The sequence below is a fragment of the Staurois parvus genome, unplaced genomic scaffold, assembly GCF_062004578.1.
Source record: "Staurois parvus isolate SC_StPar_1 unplaced genomic scaffold, SC_StPar_1.0 ptg002240l, whole genome shotgun sequence".
Lineage (NCBI taxonomy): Eukaryota > Metazoa > Chordata > Amphibia > Anura > Ranidae > Staurois > Staurois parvus.
In genome coordinates this window covers 2,501-25,000 of record NW_028320036.1, presented here as the reverse complement: position 1 = coordinate 25,000, position 22,500 = coordinate 2,501, and the positions used below count along the sequence as shown (strand labels likewise).

Below are 22,500 nucleotides of genomic sequence, written 5' to 3'. Positions count from 1 at the left end.
TTTGCTTTTTCCTCTCCAGGTGCCAGCTTAGTTTAGTAGTGGCCGCTTCAGGCCGTTGAGACTTTACTCATGCATCATGACTGACAACTCATGGGGCCCCCGGGCAATAGGGGATCATGGGGCCCCTGTGTCCTTGCCCACACTAAAAAAAAAAAAAGCCTATAAAAAGGTACCAGGGGCATTTCATGGGGCCCCCTACTGACCCTGGGCCTTCGGGCATTGCCCGAGTGCTCGAATGGTCAGTCCGCCCCTGAACGTGTGCCCTCTCCAGGCTCCAACTTACAGTGGATATAAAAAGTCTTCACACCCCCGTTACAATGTCAGGTTTCTGTGATGTAAAAAAATTATAAATAATTTCAGAACTTTTTCCACCTTTAATGTGACCTATAAACTGTACAACTCAATTGAACAACAAACTGAAATCTTTTAGGGGGGGAAGTAAACATAAAAAACGAAAATAATGTGGTTGCATAAGTGTGCACACCCTCTTATAACTGGGGATGTAGCTTTGTTCAGAATGAAGCAATCAACTTCAAAATCGTGTTAAATAGGAGTCAGTACACACCCGCCCTTATTTAAAGTGCCTCTGATTAACCCCACATAACAGCTGTTCTAGTAGGTCTTTCCTGGCATTTTCTTAGTCGCATCCTACAGCAAAAGACATGGTCCGCAGAGAGCTTCCAAAGCATCAGAGGGATCTCATTGTTAAAAGGTATCAGTCAGGAGAAGGGTACAAAAGAATTTCCAAGGCATTAGATATACCATGGAACACAGTGAAGTCAGTTATCATCAAGTGAAGAAAATATGGCGCAACAGTGACATCACCAGCAGTGACATCACCAGCAGTGACATCACCAACAGTGACATCACCAAGAACTGGATGTCCCTCCCAAAATGGATGAAAAGACAAGAAGAAAACTGGTCTGGGAGGCGGCCAAGAGACCAACAGCAACATGAAAGGAGCTGCAGGAACATCTGGCAAGTCCTGGCTGTGTGGTCCATGTGACAACAATCTCCCGTGTTCTTCATATGTCTGGGCTATGGGGTAGAGTGGAAGACGGAAGACTTTTCTTACGAAGAAAAACATCCAAGCCCGGCTAAATTTTGCAAAAACACATTTGAAGTCTCCCAAAATATGTGGGAAAATGTGTTCTGGTCTGATGAAACCAAGGTTGGACTTTCTGGCCGTAATTCCAAAAGATATGTTTAGCGCAAATACAACACTGCACATCACCAAAAGAACACCATACCCACCGTGAAGCATGGTGGTGGCAGCATCATGCTTTGGGGCTGTTTCTCTTCAGCTGGAACTGGGGCCTTAGTCCAGGTAGAGGGAATCATGAACAGTTCCAAATACCAGTCAATATCGGCACAAAACCTTCAGGCTTCTGCTAGAAAGCTGAACATGAAGAGGAACTTCATCTTTCAGCATGACAACCACCCAAAGCATCCATCCAAATCCACAAAGGAATGGCTTCACCAGAAGAAGATGGAAGATTTGGAATGGCCCAGCCAGAGCCCAGACCTGAATCCGATGGAAAATCTGTGGGGTGATCTGAAGAGGGCTGTGTGCTGGAGATGACACGCAATCTGACAGATTTGGAGTGTTTTTGCAAGCAATATTGCCAAGTCAGGATGTGCCGTGCTGATAGACTCCTCCCCAAAAAGACTGAGTGCTGGAATCACATCAAAAGGGGCTTTAACAAAGGATCAGTGTAAGGGTATGAACACTTATGCAACCAGATTATTTTAGCTTTTTATTTTTACTTCCCTCCACCTAAAAGATTTCAGTTTGTTGTACAGTTTATAGGTCACATTAAAGCTGGAAAAAGTTCTGAAATGATTTATCTTTGTCTCATTTTTTACATCACAGAAACCTGACATTTTAACAGGGGTGTGAAGACTTTTTATATCCACTGTAGCTTAGTAGCAGCCATTCTGGGCCATTGAAGCTATGGCTGTGTACAGTGCCTCCTCTCCAGGCTCATCTGTGATGTCATCAGGGGGCTGGCTGTCTTTTTGGATTCTTGCAGCCAGCCTCCTGGTGACATCACAGAGCAAAATGGAGGCACGGTAGCTAGTGTGCAGGGGCAGCAGATCCTTACAGAACACCACTGGATGTGCAAGTATGTTCTCTGTGGAACACCCAGTGAAAAAAGCAAGAGGGGGAGGGGAGGTGGAATGGGGGGGCTGGTGGAGTGGAGTTCCCTTTAAAAGTCCCATTGCGGACTATTTTTTTCCCCACCCTTCCCCTATCCTAGGAGACATTTCCCCCCTTTCCCTGTTAAGCTAGATATACTCACCTAAGTCCCTGTCGTCAGGTCCTTCGCTGGTTGTGGAGGACCACAAATTCAGGGGAGCAATTGAGTCTGAGATCTCCTACCGTCCTCCACGATGACCTCAGAACTCTTCTGGGTCCAGAGAGAACTCCACCTCAGAACATCCAGTCGGAAGTGTCCATGTCATTCAGCACTCATGTGAACACCACCCCCGTTTTAACGTCAGTCCTCTTCTGGATCCTGAGAGCACCCTGCCACTGGATATCCAATAGGAATTGTCCATGTCGCGCAGCACTGATGTGAGCACGACCCCCGTGTTGACGTCAGTCCTCTTCTGGATCCTGAGAGGACCTGCCACTGGATATCTAGTAGGAATTGTCCATGTCACGCAGCACTGATGTGAACACCACCCCCGTTTTAACGTCAGTCCTCTTCTGGATCCTGAGAGGAACCTGCCACTGGATATCCAATAGGAATTGTCCATGTCACGCAGCACTGATGTGAACACCACCCCCGTGTTGACGTCAGTCCTCTTCTGGATCCTGAGAGGACCCTGCCACTGGATATCCAATAGGAATTGTCATGTCATGCGGGCAGTGATGTAAACACCACCCCCGTGTTGATGTCAGTCCTCTTCTGGATATCGAATAGGAATTGTCTATGTCACGCAACACTGATGTGAACACCACCCCGTGTTGACGTCAGTCCTCTTCTGGATCATGAGAGGACCCTGCCACTGGATATCCTATAGGAATTGTCCATGTCACGCAACACTGATGTGAACACCACCCCGTGTTGACGTCAGTCCTCTTCTGGATCCTGAGAGAACCCTGCCACTGGATATCCAAGAGGAATTGTCCATGTCAAGCAGCACAGATGTGAACACCACCCCCCTGTTGACGTCAGCTCTCTTCTGGGTCCTGCGAGGACCCTGCCACTGGATATCCAATAGGAATTGTCCATGTCACGCAGCACTGATGTGAGCACCACCTTTGTGTTGACGTCAGTCCTCTTCTGGATCCTGAGAGACCATGCTACTGGATATCCAATAGGAATTGTCCATGTCATGCGGGCAGTGATGTAAACACCACCCCCATGTTGACGTCAGCCCTCTTCTGGATCCTGAGAGCACCTGCCACTGGATATCCAATAGGAATTGTCTATGTCACGCAGCACTGATGTGAGCACCGCCCCCGTTTTAATGTCAGTCCTCTTCTGGATCCTGAGAGAACCCTGCCACCGGATTTCCAATAGGAATTGTCCATGTCACACAGCACTGATGTGAGCATCACCCCGTGTTGACGTCAGTCCTCTTCTGGATCCTGAGAGAACCATGCCACTGGATATCCAATAGGAATAGTCCATGTCATGCGGGCACTGACATGGACACCTTAAGAAGGACCCAAGCAGGAAGAAAACAAAAGATAACAAGACTGGGGCCACAGGGCCGCAGATTAAGGTAAGTTAAAAAAAATGGGGCTGTACAGCAGGGTGGGCACTGCTGCTATTAGATCTTTCTAAGTGTGTCAGATTGTGTGCTCCCCCTCTAGCTGTTGTGGTACCTCCCAACCACCCCCAATGTCACTTCTCTGCCCTGTACTGGAACAAACCACAGCAGCATTGGGGGGGAGACAGCTCTATCTCTATAGGGACTGCTGACATCACATCCAAGATGGCGGCACCCAGCAGCAGTGGCAGGGATGTCTACACACGGGAGACTATTACAGACAAATGACAGGAATAAAATACATGAAATGTTTATATGTTATTATAGGAAGACTGTTATTGAAATGAATGGTCATGTGACGGGGATATCAAACCCTCAATGTGAAATGTCCTGCATAGCAGAGCACTGCAGGACGTACCATTTCCCTTTGTGTTCTGTCTGCAGGCTGTCATTTGTTTACATTCTTCATTTATACTTTATTTGAAATATATTTCCATTTTGAGGATGGCTCCACTGTCTGACGGGGTCTCATGGAGCCACCCGTACATGTAGGGCCATCATTAGAAATCATGGGGCTCCATAGATCCTGCCTGAGAGGACCCCCCCCACCATACATCCTTTCCGACAGGGCCCCCACCATACATCCTGCCTGACAGGGCCCCCTTCCATACATCCTGCCTGACAGGGCCCCCTTCCATACATCCTGCCTGACAGGGCCCCCTTCCATACATCCTTCCTGACAGGGCCCCCATCATACATCCTTCCTGACAGGGCCTCCACCATACATCCTGCCTGACAGGGACCCCTTCCATACATCCTGCCTGACAGGGCCCCCTTCCATACATCCTGCCTGACAGGGCCCCCTTCCATACATCCTGCCTGACAGGGCCCCCTTCCATACATCCTGTCTGACAGGGCCCCCACCATACATCCTGTCTGACAGGGCCCCCTTCCATACATCCTGCCTGACAGGGCCCCCACCATACATCCTGTCTGGCAGGGCCCCCTTCCATACATCCTGTCTGGCAGGGCCCCCTTCCATACATCCTGCCTGACAGGGCCCCCTTCCATACATCCTGCCTGACAGGGCCCCCACCATACATCCTGTCTGACAGGGCCCCCACCATGCATCCTGTCTGACAGGGCCCCCTTCCATACATCCTGCCTGACAGGGGCCCCCATCATACATCCTTTCTGACAGGGCCCCCTTCTATACATCCTGTCTGACAGGGCCCCCACCATACATCCTGTCTGACAGGGCCCCCACCATACATCCTTTATGACAGGGCCCCCCCATACATCGTGCCTGACAGGGCCCCCACCATACACCCTTGGGTTCATGTGCATAACACTGCTCATACCTCAGTGTATAGGACAGACGTAACTGAAAAATTCGGATACATCCTAATCTCTGAATAATGAAAATTTTGTCTGAATTTTGATTTGGAATGAAACGCACCGCTCATGTCTATGTCCCGCTCATGTCTATGTCCCGCTCATGTCCATCTGCCGCTCATGTCTATGTCCCGCTCATGTCCATCTGCCGCTCATGTCTATGTCCCGCTCATGTCCATCTTCCGCTCATGTCCATCTTCAGCTCATGTCCATCTTCAGCTCATGTCCATCTTCCGCTCATGTCCATCTGCCGCTCATGTCCATCTGCCGCTCATGTCCATCTGCCGCTCATGTCCATCTTCCGCTCATGTCCATCTTCCGCTCATGTCCATCTTCCGCTCATGTCCATCTGCCGCTCATGTCCATCTGCCGCTCATGTCCATCTGCCGCTCATGTCCATCTTCCGCTCATGTCCATCTTCAGCTCATGTCCATCTTCAGCTCATGTCCATCTTCCGCTCATGTCCATCTTCCGCTCATGTCCATCTTCCGCTCATGTCCATCTGCCGCTCATGTCCATCTGCCGCTCATGTTCATCTGCCGCTCATGTCCATCTTCCGCTCATGTCCATCTTCAGCTCATGTCCATCTTCAGCTCATGTCCATCTTCCGCTCATGTCCATCTGCCGCTCATGTCCATCTTCAGCTCATGTTCATCTGCCGCTCATGTCCATCTGCCGCTCATGTCCATCTGCCGCTCATGTCCATCTGCCGCTCATGTCCATCTTCCGCTCATGTCCATCTTCCGCTCACGTCCATCTGCTGCTCACGTCCATCTTCCGCTCACGTCCATCAGCCGCTCACGTCCATCAGCCGCTCACGTCCATCAGCCGCTCATGTCTATCTTCCGCTCCTGTCCATCTGCCGCTCATGTCTATCAGCCGCTCATGTCTATCAGCCGCTCATGTCTATCAGCCGCTCATGTCTATCAGCTTCCTTTGGCAGACCTTTCAAGATTCTACACCCCCCGGGAGTGTCTGTGTTACCAGCTGTGTGCTGTGCCTCCATCCTCTGACCCCTGCAGTAATGCTGAGCCCATTCTGCCCCTCCCCCATATTATTTTAATACATAATACAGCTGACTTTACTGGAGTGTTGGTAATTTTGGACTTTCCTGACCCAACCGTGGTCTCTCATAGCCCCCCCCCCCCCGTTAAAAGCTTCAGACTGATCTCAATCCAGTGAAACGCATGAGAGCAGCATCTCTCTCTACTTCCTCCCTCCCTATTGGCTCTTGACGCTGTCAATCATAGTCAGTGACAGGGAAACAAAACAGGGGGCGGGACCAAGCTCCACTGTCTGTGTCAATAGATGCAGACAGCGAGGCTCAGGAGCATGCCCATAGCAGGTGGCTTGCTATGGGGGCACTTGTTGGAGAGGGGGGGAGAAACCAAGAACGCCGGTGGGGACCCGAGAAGAGGAGGATCGGGGCTGCTTTGGGCAAAACCATTACAGGAACAGGTAAGTATAAGGTTTGTTATTTTTAAGAAAAAATAAATAAATTTTGAATTATTTTAAAGTGGAACTTCACTCTCTCTATCAACAATGACTATTGTAAATCCTTGTGCTAGTATTAGTAAATACGTTAGATAGGAAAGCATATCATATTCATTTTACATTTCTTCAGTTACTTCCTGGTTTCTGGCCCAGGCAAACAATGTTATACATCCCAGGAGTCTTCAGGAGGGGAGGAGGGGTTTTCTCAGCTAAGCACACCCTCCTGCTTGCATGGCTGAGCTAAGATGGATTCCAGGAAGTAAATGCTACACGAATCGTCTGCCCTTACCCAAGATGGCCACGGCCAGAAATGCTAGGGGGGATTTTTGCAAAGTGAATTTTCAACAAAATAAAGCATGCAGACATGGATGGATTGAGGGGGGGGGGTATTGCTTTGGATAATAAAAATTAAATAACTTTGGTTTGTAGTGTTCAGGTGCTGTGTGGTTCCGCTTTAAGCATTTGCTCTAACATTCACCAGACATTCACTGTGTGCCGAGTTTTTAAAGATAGTAATTGATTCAATATTTGGTGAAAGTCACATTCATGGCTTTATAAATATTCACCTATGATTCCCAGCTATGCTATCTCCTATAATGCTGTAAATAGGCTTAACCCCTCGCCTACCAGGCACTTCTACCCCCTTCCTTACCAGGCCAATTTTCAGCTTTCAGCGCTGCCGCACTTTGATTGACAATTGCGCAGTCATGCAACATTGTACCCATATGAAATTTTGATCATTTTTTTCTCACAAATAGAGCTTTCTTTTGGTGGTATTTAATTGCCACTGGGCGCTTTACTTTTTGCGCTATAAATAAAAAAAGTGCAAAAAATTTGAAAAAAAATTTTCTTTGTTTCTATTATAAAATTTTTCAAACAGGTATTTTTTCTTCTTCACTGATGTGCATTGATGAGGCAGCACTGATGGGCACTGATAGGCGGCACTGATGGGCACTGATAGGCAGCACTAAAGGGCAGTACTAATGAGGTGGCACGGATAGGCGGCACTGATAGCACTAATGAGGTGTCACGGATAGGCGGCACTAATATGCAGCACTGATAGGCGGCACTGATAGGTGACACTGATGATGGGTACTGATAGACGGCACTGACTGGCATCACTGCTGGGCACTGACTGGCACAACCCCTGGGCACTGACTGGTGGCACTGACTGGCAGCACTGACTGGCACAACCCCTGGGCACTGACTGGTGGCACTGACTGGCAGCACTGGTGGGCAGCACTGGTGGGTGGGCACAGGTGGGTGGCACTGGTGGGCACAGGTGGGTGGCACTTCTGGGCACAGGTGTGTGACACTGCAGAGTGGCACAGGTGGGTGCACTGCTGGGCACAGGTGGGTGCACTGCTGGGCACAGGTGGGTGGAGCTAGTGGGCGCACTGCTGGGCACAGGTGGGCGGAACTTGCGGGTGGCACTGCTGGGCACCGATCATCAGGGCACTGATCATCAGTGTCTTGATGATCGGTGCCGATCCCCGCTGTGACAACTGCCGGTTCTCGGCAGTACTTTCCTCACGATCTGACAGCGTGAGGAAAGGTGCAGCCGAGAACCGGCACTTGCATTTCCCTGTGATCAGCGTGTCATTGGACTCCGCTGATCACGTGGTAAAAGGCCGCTGGGATCGGCCTTTTACCACATCACGTGATCAGCTGTGTCCGTAGGACACAGCGATCACGGAGATCGCCGGGTGCGCGCCACCTGGGGCGCGCAGGAGAGCGCGTTCTGGGGGGACGTCATATGACGTCCACCCAGAACTGGCCGGCCGCAGTGAAGCCGTCATTCGGCTATCTGCGGTCGGCAACTAGTTAAGAAAAGACAATAAAACTGTTAATAATAATAATAAATACTACATACATGTAATAAAAACGTCTCATTAAGTGGAACAAAATATATAACTCCCCCTCTCTGTTGGGGTCCCTCAAGGCTCTGTCCTCGGGCCCCTTCTCTTCTCCATCTACACCTCCTCCCTTGGCCAACTCATACACTCTCACGGCTTCAACTACCACCTCTATGCCGACGACACACAAATCTATCTCTCAACCCCCCACCTCACCCCCTCGGTCTCCACCCGAATCACACACCTACTGAGCGACATATCTGACTGGATGTCACTCCACTTCCTTAAACTGAACCTCTCCATAACCGAGTTTCTTGTCTTCCCCCCAGCCCGGACCCCACCCCCCATTGACTTCTCCATCATGTCCAACAACGCCACCATCAAACCCGCCCCGCAGGCCAGAGTACTTGGTGTCATTCTGGACTCCAACCTATCCTTCCAGCCCCAAGTCCAATCTTTAACAAACTCGTGCAGACTCCACCTCCGCAACATCGCCAAAATCCGCACGTTCCTAACTCCAGAAACCACTAAACAGCTCATCCACTCCCTCATCATATCACGACTCAACTACTGCAACTCCCTCCTCACTGGCCTGCCTCGCCGCTGGCTATCCCCGCTTCAGTCCATCCTGAATACGGCTGCCAGACTCATTCACCTTTCCAACCGCTCCGTTTCCGCCACCCCCCTCTGCCAATCCCTCCACTGGCCTCTATTCAGTGTCCTCCACCCCCCTCTGCCAATCCCTCCACTGGCCTGCACCCAGTGTGCTCCACCCCCCTCTGCCAATCCCTCCACTGGCCTCCATTCAGTGTCCTCCACCCCCCTCTGCCAATCCCTCCACTGGCCTCCACCCAGTGTGCTCCACCCCCCTCTGCCAATCCCTCCACTGGCTTCCGATTGCCCAACGGATCAAATTCAAAATCCTAACACTGACGTACAAAGTCGTCCACCATACTGCCCCGAATTACATCACTGACCTAATATCCAAGTACCACCCAACACGCACACTCCGCTCTTCACAAGACCTCCTTCTCTCTAGTTCCCTGGTCTCCTCCTCCCATGCCCGCCTCCAGGACTTCTCCAGGGCTTCCCCCATCCTCTGGAACTCCCTGCCCCAACCCATCAGATTATCACCTACTCTCCTCTCCTTTAGGCGCACCCTGAAAACCCATCTCTTCAGGGAAGCCTACCCCACCCCCTGCTGACTTGCCAACCTCCTCCACTCTTCCTACCACCCCATCCCCCACAGCTATCTCCTCCTGTACCACCATCCCCTCCCTCCTAGATTGTAAGCTCCAAAGAGCAGGGCCTTCGATCCCCTCATGTCTTGCATTGTATTGGTATTGTTCTGTCACATGTTCTGTCCCCCTTTGTAATGTACAGCGCTGAGCGAACTATTGGCGCTCTATAAATACTGAATAATAATATAACATTTCAATAATAAAAACAACATAATAATATTTTATTATTATTATTAATAATAATACTTAAATATAAAACCAATAACACCATTAATAATAATACTAAATAATAAATAAAAACACTACATCAATATAATAAAAATTTAGTTATTGTATTTTTATTAGTAATAATAATAGTAATATGTATTATATTATTAATATTAATAATAATAATAATAATAATAATAATTATTATTATTATTATTATTAATAATAATAATAATAATAATAATAATAACAATAATAATACTTTATTAAATAAAAATAAATAAATATATATAAAAAATAATGTCATTGTTAAAATTATTAATATTTTGACATTATTTTTATGATATTTAGGTTATATTTTTATTATTTCATATTTAAACTGTTATTATTAATAACAATCATTTTAATAAAATAATGCTTTTTTAATATTTTAATAATATTAGTGCTACATAAATATAATTAAAAGAATATTATTTTTGTTAACTTTATTCATAACAATAATTTTAATTAAAACTTAAACTGCCAAATAATAATAATTGAAACGGCACATAATAATAACAATAATAATATATAAAATGCTATAAAAGATAACTAGATCTATATATAGGATGTATCCCCCCATGTGTGTCTATTTATGCAGCTCTGTTGCTCTCTGGCTCCCCTGGCGGCGGCCTCCGGTTAGTACAGCGCTGCAGTATGACAGGGAGCAGGCGTGGCTCTGCAGTCCCCGGCTCCCCGCCCACCCTCGGCTCATTGCGGTAGTGTCTGTATGTTAACCGTCACCTCCACCTCCCCCCACACGACTCAGGGGCACCTTTCCTGCTCACAGCCTGTCCTCAGTCCGCGGCAACGTTCTCTAGGGCGCCCTCCATATTACTGTAGACTGGACAGGTCACAGGAAGCTAGGCGTTTCGCCTCACGTAAAATGGCGTCGCAAAAAGGGACCTCTGAGAGAGGGCGAGAGGGGGGTCACATGGTCGCTGGGCGGGGTCCCAAATTCGGGCAGACAAAGCGTCACCTAGCAACAAACGCGAGGCGTGAATGATTCATGAGGTGACGTCACGGCGCACGGCACGTTCTTCTTCAGGCGCGTGACATCAGCACGGGTGAGGCCGGCTTGAGCGAGGCGGAGAAGGTAACGGCCGGAGCGGGTGAGGAGCGGGAACCGGGCCGGGGGAAGGGTGTGGGAGCGAGACACCGGGACTGCGGGTGGAGGAGGACGGCTGTTACCAGTGGCCTGTCACGTCTTCCGCCTCATACCGAAGCTTCCCTCAGTATACCTCCCAGCCGGTGTGAGGAGAGACTCCCGGACTGTGTCGCGGCCTGTCCGCCGCCTTCTGACCCGCCACCCATTCATTGCTCGTCCCTCCCCCTCATCCTCTATCATTGTCAGCCCACACCCCCTCCCCTGTGCCCATCAATTGTCAGCCCACACCCCCTCCCCCGTGCCCATCAATTGTCAGCCCACACCCCCTCCCCCGTGCCCATCAATTGTCAGCCCACACCCCCTCCCCCGTGCCCATCAATTGTCAGCCCACACCCCCTCCCCTGTGCCCATCAATTGTCAGCCCACACCCCCTCCCCCGTGCCCATCAATTGTCAGCCCCCCCCCGTGCCCATCGATTGTCAGCCCACCCCCCCCGTGCCCATCGATTGTCAGCCCACCCCCCCGTGCCCATCGATTGTCAGCCCACCCCCCCGTGCCCATCGATTGTCAGCCCACCCCCCCGTGCCCATCGATTGTCAGCCCACCCCCCCGTGCCCATCGATTGTCAGCCCACCCCCCCCGTGCCCATCGATTGTCAGCCCACCCCCCCCGTGCCCATCGATTGTCAGCCCACCCCCCCCGTGCCCATCGATTGTCAGCCCACCCCCCCCGTGCCCATCGATTGTCAGCCCACACCCCCTCCCCCGTGCCCATCGATTGTCAGCCCACACCCCTCCCCCGTGCCCATCGATTGTCAGCCCACACCCCCTCCCCCGTGCCCATCGATTGTCAGCCCACACCCCCTCCCCCGTGCCCATCGATTGTCAGCCCACACCCCCTCCCCCGTGCCCATCGATTGTCAGCCCACACCCCCTCCCCCGTGCCCATCGATTGTCAGCCCACACCCCCTCCCCCGTGCCCATCGATTGTCAGCCCACACCCCCTCCCCCGTGCCCATCGATTGTCAGCCCACACCCCCTCCCCCGTGCCCATCGATTGTCAGCCCACACCCCCTCCCCCGTGCCCATCGATTGTCAGCCCACACCCCCTCCCCCGTGCCCATCGATTGTCAGCCCACACCCCCTCCCCCGTGCCCATCGATTGTCAGCCCACACCCCCTCCCCCGTGCCCATCGATTGTCAGCCCACACCCCCTCCCCCGTGCCCATCAATTGTCAGCCCCCCCGTGCCCATCAATTGTCAGCCCACACCCCCTCCCCCGTGCCCATCGATTGTCAGCCCACACCCCCTCCCCCGTGCCCATCGATTGTCAGCCCACACCCCCTCCCCCGTGCCCATCGATTGTCAGCCCAAACTCCCCCCCTGTGCCCATCAATTGTTAGCCCACACCCCCTCCCCCGTGCCCATCAATTGTCAGCCCACACCCCCTCCCCCGTGCCCATCAATTGTCAGCCCACACCCCCTCCCCCGTGCCCATCAATTGTCAGCCCACACTTCCTCCCCCGTGCCCATCGATTGTCAGCCCACACCCCCTCCCCCGTGCCCATCGATTGTCAGCCCACACCCCCTCCCCTGTGCCCATCGATTGTCAGCCCAAACTCCCCCCCTGTGCCCATCAATTGTCAGCCCACACCCCCTCCCCCGTGCCCATCAATTGTCAGCCCACACCCCCTCCCCCGTGCCCATCGATTGTCAGCCCACACTTCCTCCCCCGTGCCCATCGATTGTCAGCCCACACCCCCCCCCCCCGTGCCCATCAATTGTCAGCCCAAACTCCCCCCCCGTGCCCATCAATTGTCAGCCCACACCCCCTCCCCCGTGCCCATCAATTGTCAGCCCACACCCCCTCCCCCGTGCCCATCAATTGTCAGCCCACACTTCCTCCCCCGTGCCCATCAATTGTCAGCCCACACTTCCTCCCCCGTGCCCATCAATTGTCAGCCCACACTTCCTCCCCCGTGCCCATCAATTGTCAGCCCACACTTCCTCCCCCGTGCCCATCAATTGTCAGCCCACACTTCCTCCCCCGTGCCCATCAATTGTCAGCCCACACTTCCTCCCCCGTGCCCATCAATTGTCAGCCCACACTTCCTCCCCCGTGCCCATCAATTGTCAGCCCACACTTCCTCCCCCGTGCCCATCAATTGTCAGCCCACACTTCCTCCCCCGTGCCCATCAATTGTCAGCCCACACTTCCTCCCCCGTGCCCATCAATTGTCAGCCCACACTTCCTCCCCCGTGCCCATCAATTGTCAGCCCACACTTCCTCCCCCGTGCCCATCAATTGTCAGCCCACACTTCCTCCCCCGTGCCCATCAATTGTCAGCCCACACTTCCTCCCCCGTGCCCATCAATTGTCAGCCCACACTTCCTCCCCCGTGCCCATCAATTGTCAGCCCACACTTCCTCCCCCGTGCCCATCAATTGTCAGCCCACACTTCCTCCCCCGTGCCCATCAATTGTCAGCCCACACTTCCTCCCCCGTGCCCATCAATTGTCAGCCCACACTTCCTCCCCCGTGCCCATCAATTGTCAGCCCACACTTCCTCCCCCGTGCCCATCAATTGTCAGCCCACACTTCCTCCCCCGTGCCCATCAATTGTCAGCCCACACTTCCTCCCCCGTGCCCATCAATTGTCAGCCCACACTTCCTCCCCCGTGCCCATCAATTGTCAGCCCACACTTCCTCCCCCGTGCCCATCAATTGTCAGCCCACACTTCCTCCCCCGTGCCCATCAATTGTCAGCCCACACTTCCTCCCCCGTGCCCATCAATTGTCAGCCCACACTTCCTCCCCCGTGCCCATCAATTGTCAGCCCACACTTCCTCCCCCGTGCCCATCAATTGTCAGCCCACACTTCCTCCCCCGTGCCCATCAATTGTCAGCCCACACTTCCTCCCCCGTGCCCATCAATTGTCAGCCCACACTTCCTCCCCCGTGCCCATCAATTGTCAGCCCACACTTCCTCCCCCGTGCCCATCAATTGTCAGCCCACACTTCCTCCCCCGTGCCCATCAATTGTCAGCCCACACTTCCTCCCCCGTGCCCATCAATTGTCAGCCCACACTTCCTCCCCCGTGCCCATCAATTGTCAGCCCACACTTCCTCCCCCGTGCCCATCAATTGTCAGCCCACACTTCCTCCCCCGTGCCCATCAATTGTCAGCCCACACTTCCTCCCCCGTGCCCATCAATTGTCAGCCCACACTTCCTCCCCCGTGCCCATCAATTGTCAGCCCACACTTCCTCCCCCGTGCCCATCAATTGTCAGCCCACACTTCCTCCCCCGTGCCCATCAATTGTCAGCCCACACTTCCTCCCCCGTGCCCATCAATTGTCAGCCCACACTTCCTCCCCCGTGCCCATCAATTGTCAGCCCACACTTCCTCCCCCGTGCCCATCAATTGTCAGCCCACACTTCCTCCCCCGTGCCCATCAATTGTCAGCCCACACTTCCTCCCCCGTGCCCATCAATTGTCAGCCCACACTTCCTCCCCCGTGCCCATCAATTGTCAGCCCACACTTCCTCCCCCGTGCCCATCAATTGTCAGCCCACACTTCCTCCCCCGTGCCCATCAATTGTCAGCCCACACTTCCTCCCCCGTGCCCATCAATTGTCAGCCCACACTTCCTCCCCCGTGCCCATCAATTGTCAGCCCACACTTCCTCCCCCGTGCCCATCAATTGTCAGCCCACACTTCCTCCCCCGTGCCCATCAATTGTCAGCCCACACTTCCTCCCCCGTGCCCATCAATTGTCAGCCCACACTTCCTCCCCCGTGCCCATCAATTGTCAGCCCACACTTCCTCCCCCGTGCCCATCAATTGTCAGCCCACACTTCCTCCCCCGTGCCCATCAATTGTCAGCCCACACTTCCTCCCCCGTGCCCATCAATTGTCAGCCCACACTTCCTCCCCCGTGCCCATCAATTGTCAGCCCACACTTCCTCCCCCGTGCCCATCAATTGTCAGCCCACACTTCCTCCCCTGTGCCCATCAATTGTCAGCCCACACTTCCTCCCCTGTGCCCATCAATTGTCAGCCCACACTTCCTCCCCTGTGCCCATCAATTGTCAGCCCACACTTCCTCCCCTGTGCCCATCAATTGTCAGCCCACACTTCCTCCCCTGTGCCCATCAATTGTCAGCCCACACTTCCTCCCCTGTGCCCATCAATTGTCAGCCCACACTTCCTCCCCTGTGCCCATCAATTGTCAGCCCACACTTCCTCCCCTGTGCCCATCAATTGTCAGCCCACACCCCCTCCCCTGTGCCCATCAATTGTCAGCCCCCCGTGCCCATCAATTGTCAGCCCCCCCGTGCCCATCAATTGTCAGCCCCCCCGTGCCCATCAATTGTCAGCCCCCCCCGTGCCCATCAATTGTCAGCCCCCCCCGTGCCCATCAATTGTCAGCCCCCCCGTGCCCATCAATTGTCAGCCCACACCACCCCCCTGTGCCCATCAATTGTCAGCCCAAACTCCCCCCCCCGTGCCCATCAATTGTCAGCCCCCCCGTGCCCATCAATTGTCAGCCCCCCCGTGCCCATCAATTGTCAGCCCCCCCGTGCCCATCAATTGTCAGCCCCCCCGTGCCCATCAATTGTCAGCCCCCCCGTGCCCATCAATTGTCAGCCCCCCCGTGCCCATCAATTGTCAGCCCCCCCGTGCCCATCAATTGTCAGCCCCCCCGTGCCCATCAATTGTCAGCCCAAACTCCCCCCCCCCCGTGCCCATCAATTGTCAGCCCAAACTCCCCCCCCCCCGTGCCCATCAATTGTCAGCCCCCCCCGTGCCCATCAATTGTCAGCCCCCCCCCTTGCCCATCAATTGTCAGCCCCCCCCCTTTGCCCATCAATTGTCAGCCCCCCCCCCTTTGCCCATCAATTGTCAGCCCCCCCCCTTTGCCCATCAATTGTCAGCCCCCCCCCCCTTTGCCCATCAATTGTCAGCCCCCACCCCTTTGCCCATCAATTGTCAGCCCCCACCCCCTCCCCTATCAATTGTCAGCCCCCACCCCCTCCCCTATCAATTGTCAGCCCCCACCCCCTCCCCTATCAATTGTCAGCCCCCACCCCCTCCCCTATCAATTGTCAGCCCCCACCCCCTCCCCTATCAATTGTCAGCCCCCACCCCCTCCCCTATCAATTGTCAGCCCCCACCCCCTCCCCTTTGCCCATCAATTGTCAGCCCCCACCCCCTCCGTGCCCATCAATTGTCAGCCCCAACCCCCCCCCCCCCGTGCCCATCAATTGTCAGCCCCAACCCCCCCCCCCCCCGTGCCCATCAATTGTCAGCCCCGCCCCAACCCCCCCTCCCCCGTGCCCATCAATTGTCGGCCCCCTCCCCCGTGCCCATCAATTGTCGGCCCCCTCCCCCGTGCCCATCAATTGTCGGCCCACACCCCCTCCCCTGTGCCCATCAATTGTCAGCCCAAACTCCCCCCCGTGCCCATCAATTGTCATCCCCCCTGTGCCCATCAATTGTCATCCCCCCCGTGCCCATCAATTGTCATCCCCCCCGTGCCCATCAATTGTCATCCCCCCCCCGTGCCCATCAATTGTCAGCCCACCCCCTCTCCCCTGTGCCCATCAATTGTCAGACCACCCCCCCTCCCCTGTGCCCATCAATTGTCAGCCCAAACTCCCCCCCTGTGCCCATCAATTGTCAGCCCAAACTCCCCCCCCCTTTGCCCATCAATTGTCAGCCCCCCCCCCTTTGCCCATCAATTGTCAGCCCCCCCCCCTTTGCCCATCAATTGTCAGCCCCCCCCCTTTGCCCATCAATTGTCAGCCCCCCCCCTTTGCCCATCAATTGTCAGCCCCCCCCCTTTGCCCATCAATTGTCAGCCCCCCCCCCTTTGCCCATCAATTGTCAGCCCCCCCCCTTTGCCCATCAATTGTCAGCCCCCACCCCCTCCCCTATCAATTGTCAGCCCCCACCCCCTCCTCTTTGCCCATCAATTGTCAGCCCCCACCCCCTCCCCTATGCCCATCAATTGTCAGCCCCAACCCCCCACGTGCCCATCAATTGTCAGCCCCGCCCCGTGCCCATCAATTGTCAGCCCCCACCCCCCCTCCCCTTTGCCCATCAATTGTCAGCCCCCACCCCCTCCCCTGTGCCCATCAATTGCTCGCCCCCACCCCCTCCCCTGTGCCCATCCATTGTCAGCCCACGCCACCACCCCCTGTGCCCATCAATTGTCAGCCCACACCCCCTCCCCTGTGCCCATCAATTGTCAGCCCAAACTCCCCCCTGTCCCCATCAATTGTCATCCCCCCCCGTGCCCATCAATTGTCAGCCCACCCCCCCTCCCCTGTGCCCATCAATTGTCAGACCACCCCCCCTCCCCTGTGCCCATCAATTGTCAGCCCAAACTCCCCCCCCTGTGCCCATCAATTGTCAGCCCAAACTCCCCCCCCCTGTGCCCATCAATTGTCAGCCCCCTCCCCTGTGCCCATCACTTGTCAGCCCCCTCCCCTGTGCCCATCACTTGTCAGCCCCCTCCCCTGTGCCCATCACTTGTCAGCCCCCTCCCCTGTGCCCATCACTTGTCAGCCCCCTCCCCTGTGCCCATCACTTGTCAGCCCCCTCCCCTGTGCCCATCACTTGTCAGCCCCCACCCCTTTGCCCATCAATTGTCAGCCCCCACCCCCTCCCCTATCAATTGTCAGCCCCCACCCCCTCCCCTTTGCCCATCAATTGTCAGCCCCAACCCCCCCCGTGCCCATCAATTGTCAGCCCCGCCCCAACCCCCCCCCCCCGTGCCCATCAATTGTCAGCCCCGCCCCAACCCCCCCCCCGTGTCCATCAATTATCAGCCCACGCCACCACCCCCCGTGCCCATCAATTGTCATCCCCCCCGTGCCCATCAATTGTCATCCCCCCCGTGCCCATCAATTGTCATCCCCCCCGTGCCCATCAATTGTCATCCCCCCCGTGCCCATCAATTGTCATCCCCCCGTGCCCATCAATTGTCAGCCCACCCCCCCTCCCCTGTGCCCATCAATTGTCAGCCCACCCCCCCTCCCCTGTGCCCATCAATTGTCAGCCCAAACTCCCCCGCTGTGCCCATCAATTGTCAGCCCAAACTCCCCCCCCTGTGCCCATCAATTGTCAGCCCCCCCCCTGTGCCCATCAATTGTCAGCCCAAACTCCCCCCCCTGTGCCCATCAATTGTCAGCCCCCCCCCTTTGCCCATCAATTGTTAGCCCCCTCCCCTTTGCCCATCAATTGTCAGCCCCCTCCCCTTTGCCCATCAATTGTCAGCCCCCTCCCCTTTGCCCATCAATTGTCAGCCCCCTCCCCTTTGCCCATCAATTGTCAGCCCCCTCCCCTTTGCCCATCAATTGTCAGCCCCCTCCCCTTTGCCCGTCAATTGTCAGCCCCCCCTCCCCTTTGCCCGTCAATTGTCAGCCCCCCCTCCCCTTTGCCCGTCAATTGTCAGCCCCCCCTCCCCTTTGCCCGTCAATTGTCAGCCCCCCCTCCCCTTTGCCCGTCGGTTGTCAGCCCCCCCTCCCCTTTGCCCGTCGGTTGTCAGCCCCCCCCTCCCCTTTGCCCGTCGGTTGTCAGCCCCCCCTCCCCCGCGCCCGTCGGTTGTCAGCCCCCCCTCCCCCGCGCCCGTCGGTTGTCAGCCCCCCCTCCCCCGCGCCCGTCGGTTGTCAGCCCCCCCTCCCCCGCGCCCGTCGGTTGTCAGCCCCCCCTCCCCCGCGCCCGTCGGTTTTCAGCCCCCCCTCCCCCGCGCCCGTCGGTTGTCAGCCCCCCCTCCCCCGCGCCCGTCGGTTGTCAGCCCCCCCTCCCCCGCGCCCGTCGGTTGTCAGCCCCCCCTCCCCCGCGCCCGTCGGTTGTCAGCCCCCCCTCCCCCGCGCCCGTCGGTTGTCAGCCCCCCCTCCCCCGCGCCCGTCGGTTGTCAGCCCCCCCATAAGTTGTCATTCAAAGCCTCTCTTCCCATCAATTGTTCCTTCATATGCCCTGTGCCCATTAATTGTCACCCCTCCCGTGTCTATCACCTGCCTCCCATCAGTTGTTGCACCCCCCCCAATCCGTGTCCATCAGTTGTCACCCCCCCATGCAGATCACCTTTCTCCATCAATCGTTCCTCCGTATCTCCTGTGCCCATCAGCTGTTACCCCACAACCGCCTGTGCCCATCAATTGTCACCCCTCCTGTGTCCATCACCTGCCTCCCATCAGTTGTTGCCCCCCAATCCCGTGTCCATCAGTTGTCACCCCCCATGCACTTCACCTTTTTCCATCAGTTGTTCCTCCATACCTTCTGGGACACGTGGTGTCACCAAACCCCATCTGTTGTCACCCCACAACCCCCTGTTCCTGTCACCTGCCCCCCCCTATCAGTTGTAACCCTATATCCCTTGTGCTGATCAACTGTCAGCCCACACCCTTTGTGCTCATCAATTGTTCCTCCATATCCTCTGTTTCTATCACCTGCCCCCATCAGTTGTCCTCTCTCCACCCTGCCCCCCGTGTCCATTACCTGCCCTCCCAAGTCTTCTGTCAGTCTATTGGTGTTAGACCTGTCAGCTGTCACTTCCATTTACCCACCTTTTATAATACTCACCTCATTTACCCAGCCTGTATACTAATATGCCTGTCATCTGTCACTGCACTCCTCTACCCGGTCTTTAACCTCTTCCCGTCGGCCACACGCAAATGATGCGGCTTCTCTGTGTCTGGGCCTTGTCGCCAAGCAGCTGCACATATGCGTGCTATGAAGAAAAACATGTGCTGAGAGCGCGCGCCCTGCGTGTTCCCAGCACACGTGTCCGGTACTCACGGAATGGTCCTGATCTCCTCTTTCAATCAGGACCTTTCCCGATTGTGTGAGCGCAGTGATGGCGAATCACGGCGGTCACATGACCTTATAGCTCCGCCTCCCGGCTTCTGAAACCCTGAAAGGGCCGGCGCCAAAGGGTTAATGTGTGCTGTTGGTCACCTCATAGACCCACCCTGTATAATATGCCTGTCATCTATCACCCCCATATACTCAGTTCATATAATACATTTGTCACCCGTCTTCCCAGTCTCTAGAGAGGTTTGTCATCTGTTATCTCATACTCCCCATTAAGGATCGGCACCTTTTGGGAGCCGGGAAGGGGGGGGGGGAGCGGGTACCCGACATTGACAGGTACCCTCTCCCACTCCCACCTACGTGATCAAAAGCGGAAGTTGTCAAACCCCAGCCCTCCCTCCTGTAGTCTTCTGGGACACATGGTGGGACCATTCACAAAGCTCAGCGCTACTCGCACATGCTCAGTGGGTACCCGGCGTAAAGCAGTCACCTCCAGGGTGCCCACACTGAAGATGCTGGTGCCAGGAGCTGCTGACTGTTATTCTTTTTATATCTTCAGTGGAACTTTGCTTTTAAGCTTTGGAAATCAAACCTGGAAGCCGATCAATTTCTATGCGGAGCTGCATCAGTGTTGCACCCTCCAGCGTTCGTAAATAACCCCCACAATGTAACTTTGTCTTTTAGATGGGTTTGTTACCGCCACTATTGGCTTTTACTTGTAGGGATTGTTAACCCCTTCACGTCTCCCGGCCCTTTAAGAGTTTCAGGAGGCAGGGCGGGGTTTAGGGTCATGTGACCGCCATGACGTGTCGTCACGGCAGTCACATGATCGGGAAAGGTCCCGATCGAAAGAGGAGATTGGGACCTCTCTGTGAGTACCGGGCATGTGTGCTGGGAGTGCGCAGGGCGCGCGCTCTCAGCACATATGTCCTTTTCTAATAGAACGCAAATGTGTGGACGCTCGGCATCTAGGCCCAGACACCAGGAGGCCGCACATTTGCATTCGGCCGGCGTGAAGAGGTTAAAGTTCACTTCCAACCTGAACCATTTTTGTTTTATCATTTTAAATCAGGGGTCCTCAAACTTTTAAACAGGGGGCCAGTTCACTGTCCCTCAGACCGTTGGAGGGCCGGACTATAGCTTCAAAAAACAACTGTTAACAAATGTGGACATAGTACAGAGGATGACCAGAGACTGCGGACACAGTACAGGAGATGACCAGAGACTGCGGACACAGTACAGGAGATGACCAGAGACTGCGGACACAGTACAGGAGATGACCAGAGACTGCGGACATAGTACAGGAGATGACCAGAGACTGCGGACATAGTACAGGAGATGACCAGAGACTGCGGACACAGTACAGGGATGACCAGAGACTGCGGACACAGTACAGGAGATGACCAGAGACTGCGGACACAGTACAGGGATGACCAGAGACTGCGGACATAGTACAGGGATGACCAGAGACTGCGGACAGTACAGGAGATGACCAGAGACTGCGGACAGTACAGGAGATGACCAGAGACTGCGGACAGTACAGGAGATGACCAGAGACTGCAGACATAGTACAGGAGATGGTCAGAGACTGCAGACATAGTACAGGAGATGACCAGAGACTGCGGACATAGTACAGGAGATGACCAGAGACTGCAGACATAGTACAGGAGATGGTCAGAGACTGCAGACATAGTACAGGAGATGACCAGAGACTGCGGACATAGTACAGGAGATGACCAGAGACTGCAGACACAGTACAGGAGATGGTCAGAGACTGCGGACACAGTACAGGAGATGACCAGAGACTGCGGACACAGTACAGGAGATGACCAGAGACTGCGGACATAGTACAGGAGATGACCAGAGACTGCGGACACGGTACAGGAGATGACCGGAGACTGCAGACGCGGTACAGGAGATGACCGGAGACTGCGGACGCGGTACAGGAGATGACCGGAGACTGCGGACGCGGTACAGGAGATGACCGGAGACTGCGGACGCGGTACAGGAGATGACCGGAGACTGCAGACATACAACGGCGGCAGGAATACTGGACCGCCCGCTCCATAACACGCACAGACATTTCCCCCCAAGTGTGTCTTATGGAGCGAAATAGTGCCCCATCGTTGGTGTCAGTGGGAGGAATAGTGTCCCTCCTTCGTGGCAAATACGCCCCTGCCGTCAGGCCGGATAAATGTCCTCGGCGGGCCGCATGTGGCCCACGGGCCGTAGTTTGAGGACCCCTGATCTAAATGGAATAGCAATAATTTGAACATGTGTCAGGTTTGTATTGCTGTCTGTGTCTGTATGGAGGAGATGACCTCTCAACAGGAAATGAGTGGAACAGACATCACAGGCCAGAAGTAATGCTGCAGTATTCCATATATTAACCCCTCGTCGTCCTGAGGATTTACCCCCCCCCCCCCCTTCCTGACCAGGCCTTTTTTTTTTGCGTTACGGCGCTGAGTTACATTTAACTAACAATTGCGCGGTCATGCAACACTGTACCCAAATGAAATTTATGTCCTTTTTTTTTTTTTTTTTTTTTCCCCCACGAATTGAGCTTCCTATTGGTGGTATTTGTTCGCCTGTGCGGTGTTTATTTTTTGC

The 22,500-nt window shown here is 54.5% G+C and overlaps 1 long non-coding RNA gene across 1 annotated transcript in view; it reads left to right on the top strand.

Annotated features, from left to right (window-relative positions):
• The window catches only part of LOC149431479 (uncharacterized), a 6,524-nt gene extending 4,681 nt beyond the window's left edge, over positions 1-1,843 (top strand). The window contains exon 2 of the long non-coding RNA XR_016309258.1: positions 1-1,843. This exon is cut by the window's left edge and continues 1,079 nt beyond it. This is a non-coding gene — a long non-coding RNA (uncharacterized LOC149431479).
• Positions 1,844-22,500: the final 20,657 nt, after the last annotated feature.